We start from the raw sequence: 4,311 nt of genomic DNA on the forward strand, positions 1-4,311 counted from the left end.
TCTTAACCACTACCACTCCCCTGTCAACATGTCACTTGCTGCCGCCTACGTGTTCCTCAGGATCTCTGTTGATCCTGAACACACCTCACCCTAGACGAGAACGAAACGTGGCTCGAAACTCATTCTTATCGGAAATGACTTCAACAGCAGCAGCCAAGCCCCTGCATCTTACAGTAGTCACAGGAAGCTATTACATTATGCATGAAGCGTTATCAACGTTCTCCCAAACCTCATATTTGATCGAATGCAAATGGTTTGTGTGTATATTTACCTAGTTGTGACGCTATCCCGTCTCCATATCCGCTCTTATCCAACTTTTCCTTAAAATCATGAATGTTTCTTGCACCAACCTCCTCCTCCTCCAGTCTATTCCATAGCTCAATGCTTCTGTTTGGGAAGCTAAACTTTTTTCATATCTCGCCTACACGTGGTCGCCCTCAACTTCTTTTCGTGTCCTCTCGCTTCTCTCGTTCCACACACACAGGTCCTCTGTCCAAATGCTCCACCCCGCTCGCCACCCTGTACACCGCTATCAAGTCTCCTCTTTCTCTTCTTCTCTCCATGGTTGTGAGCCCCATGCTATTGAGTCTCTCCTCATAAGTCCGATCTCTAAGTTCCGGTACCATCTTAGTTGCCACTCTCTGCACTCTTTCCAGCTTCCTTATGTTGCTCTTTTCGTGAGGAGACCAGACCAATGCTGCATACTCCAACTTTGGCCTTATCATTGTAACTATTATGTTCTTCATCATCTCCACGTCCAAATACACAAATGCCGTCCTTATGTTCCTCAGCAAATTCAGAGTTTGTCCCATTATCCTGTTGATATGTGTGTTTGTGTTTGTGTGTGTGTGTGTGTGTGTGTGTGTGTGTGTGTGTGTGTCATTCTCTTGTGCATGCATGTGTGGTACTCTCAGTCCTATCATGAAGCTGCTGCGCCACTAACCCCAAGTAACCCCACCTCCTAAGCCAAGATTCGGGCACCCCCCCCCCCCACACACACACACCTAAAAAGCTGTCTTGTCATTCCTTTCACGCGCACGGCGAGTGCGACTCCCTGATAATCGTATCCTGTTGAAAGTGAAAGTTTACGGATGTCACTGAAAACGTAACCATGGTGAAAGGAAGGATTCTGACAAGAGGGAAAGGCGATTTGCAATTCATTCAAGCTCTCAACTATACAGCAACTCCATATAATGATTTTTATCTAACCATTTGGATCCTTGCACATTTTCATATACATATCGAATGTGATTATTTCCTTCCGGTTCGTGTGACTCATTATTTCGCCAGCTATCAACACCTTCAAGGATTCATATAACCTTGGGTTGACATGTAACGTACAAGTTCTCTCTCTCTCTCTCTCTCTCTCTCTCTCTCTCTCTCTCTCTCTCTCTCTCTCTCTCTCTCTCTCTCGTTGCACTTCCGAGGTTTAGAGGTTAGCAGTGACATCCCCGGCAGCCCCTCCCCACAGGTGAAGACGCATCTCGTGCGCTCCATTTTCTTTGATTTCGATGGGTGACTTCAGCATTTAGGATTAAAGAACGAAGCAGTCACACAATTAATGGGCAGGGGTAAGAAAAGACTGGGTAGATGTGGTTAAGGTGTTAGAGGGTACGTGTCAGAGGTTGGACAGGAGAACTGTTCAATAGAGGATGAGTACGGCGAGTATGAATATGTCCAGAAATATTTGGATAAGAAGGTTCATTATACACACACATACATACATACACATATATATATATATATATATATATATATATATATATGAGAGAGAGAGAGAGAGAGAGAGAGAGAGAGAGAGAGAGAGAGAGAGAGAGAGAGAGAGAGAGAGAGAGAGAGACCGTGGCGCAACTGGTTATAGCGCTGCACTGCCAGGCTTCACGGTCTGACAGGGCGGCGGTTCGAGCCCGCTCAGGCCGGATTCTTTCCGCTGACTAGGAGTGGTTACTGTCCACGGGCCCGGGTTCGATTCCGGCTTGAGCAGTCGGAGAGCAACTCACTCAACAGTTCATCCTCCTTTTCGGGCTAGCTAATAAAATGAGCAGGGAGACAAGACAACACGAGTCTGCATGGACTCTGGAGGCTCCAACAGCGTACTTTAATCTTGGAGGGATATTGCAGATCATGACTATTACTTCGATGTTCCCAATTCTAAAAGAGAGAGAAGGTCCGGTACCGGTAGTCACGTAAGTTTGGGTCAGGTCGATGGGGTGAGTTCTTATAAAAGTAACGACACAAATAATTACCGTGGACAAGAAAAACATTAAGGTAGGACGCACAGCACACCACAACGGCACCCACAATTTTCTTTATATCACTGATAATAATAATAATGAGGCGTTAATATGACGCAACAGCCATTATCTAACTTTCTACCGAGTCTCCACTCCCTCGCGGCCTTATAGGAAGCCTTTGTTGACATTCTGCGCCCGAGTCCGCTTGAAGGTCACGTTTCCTCGAAGAGAACGAGTGCGTGACGTCACGGGGACTAATTCCTACGTCCTGTTGATCTGTTGGACGCTCCCACGCCCGACTCCATGACCCAAAGAGAGAGAGAGAGATTTGCCATGGGAATCTTCTTCTATGTATCTATGAATCTTTTTCTGTGTAAATCCCTAGCTTGCATGTCACATCAGAAAAATAGTAAGATGCCGGCTTTAAGCATGTGAAAATTTAACGTCCGAGCTTTCTTAGTTATCAAGTACTTCCCATTTGTTAGTTTTGAGATGCAAGTCTCTCTCTCTCTCTCTCTCTCTCTCTCTCTCTCAGTGCATTGTTCCTCCGCTGTCGACCAGCCTCACCTCCAGCTGAACGGCTTTTTTTTGCGGCAGTGCTCAGTAACTATTATTACTACATACTGGTTCTCTCTCTCTCTCTCTCTCTCTCTCTCTCTCTCTGAAAATATTGCTAATTTCCTACTCTCTCTCTCTCTCTCTCTCTCTGAAAATATTGCTAATTTTCTAAAAAAAAAAATAAAAAAAAAAGCCGAGGCAAAATAGATCTGGTTTGAACGTAGCAGAGAAATATGATACCTGTCACTGCAAAAACCTAATACACCACTGCATTGGTATCATTGTGCACTGGGCGTATAGCTACTTCCTGCTGACTGGTCTGTAAAACGCACAACTCTCTTAACGCAGCACCAACCTCCGTGCGCCAGACATATCAACCACCATCCACCAATGTCACTGTGCCACCCTCACCCCCGCCCCTCCACCTGTTGCACCACCACAAACGCACACGCCTGTTAAGGGGCTAGCCTGTACCACGCTCATCCCTCAATGTCCGTAGTAATTAAACTATGCCAATAAATTATACTACACGTGTTTTCATGATGGCCTGGGCAAATAACAGGACTGTCGTGATACCAGTCCATTACACTAATAATGTTAAGTGTGTGACTGAGGGTTGGTCTCGCTAAGGTAGGTTAAGTTAGGTTAGGTTAAGTTAGGCTAGGTTAAGTTAGGTTAGGTTAAGTTAGGTTATAGATTGTGAGGTTATAAGTCAGGTCAGGTCACTCCGCGCCTCCAAAATATGATATTACGCCTCCATATTTTAGTTAAGGGACGAAATACATGTCCCTCAACCATAATATGAAGGCACAAGTACTTAAAAGTAAAGAAAAAGGCCTAATCACCTTCCCCTAACGATCTTAATTGGGGGACTCGTGGGAAATCGGGGTCCACACGAGTGCAGACTTACCTCATAGTAACAAGTCCAGCAGGGGGGCACCGCTGTAGGGGCTGGGCTGGCAGGGTGGCAGGGCCGTGGCAGCGCTCCTCCCTCAGCCTTGCCTGGCCGACTGTGACACTATGACCACCCTCCGCCGCCCTCACTCACGCCTTCATTCCAACACAGCTCCTCGATCACTTCTTCCCTTCCATGCCACACTATTCACGCGTATCATCTGTCACTCCCTGATTACACCGAGGAAAAGAATAAACGCAGTCCCCGGTTCGCGCACAGCTTGAACGAGACAGCCTCCCGTTTTCGTGGCCTCAGACTGACTGGCGCAATGGACTCCTCTCTCCGAGTCCTGCCCGCTGCACCGTAGGATGAGTCTCACTTGTTGGGGTTTGGGGGGTCCTCCCTTCCGGCTAGTCAACGATTGCCAGCGTTTACCATTTCTGCCTTCACAGCGGAAAATACCCACCCCCACACATCATCTAAGGCTCCCAGCAGGTGTTGAAAATTAATGTTGCTTTCATCTTACGCTTATACGATTACCCAGTTTGGTTCACGAGCTCTGTTGAGCTGTTCACAAAGCAAATAATGGCAACAATCCAGTGAGCTGAGGCAAGGGGCGGCAGG

General features: G+C 46.8%; 1 protein-coding gene across 1 annotated transcript in view; it reads right to left on the reverse strand.

Moving 5' to 3' along the window:
• LOC127007286 (protein toll-like) overlaps positions 1-4,055 on the reverse strand; it is a 21,363-nt gene extending 17,308 nt beyond the window's left edge. The window contains exon 1 of the mRNA XM_050878058.1: positions 3,703-4,055. The gene's annotated coding sequence lies outside the window, so the exon portion shown is untranslated. The remainder of the gene's footprint in view (positions 1-3,702) is intronic.
• Positions 4,056-4,311: the final 256 nt, after the last annotated feature.

The sequence above is a fragment of the Eriocheir sinensis genome, chromosome 35, assembly GCF_024679095.1.
Source record: "Eriocheir sinensis breed Jianghai 21 chromosome 35, ASM2467909v1, whole genome shotgun sequence".
In the NCBI taxonomy this organism is placed as follows: Eukaryota; Metazoa; Arthropoda; class Malacostraca; order Decapoda; family Varunidae; genus Eriocheir; species Eriocheir sinensis.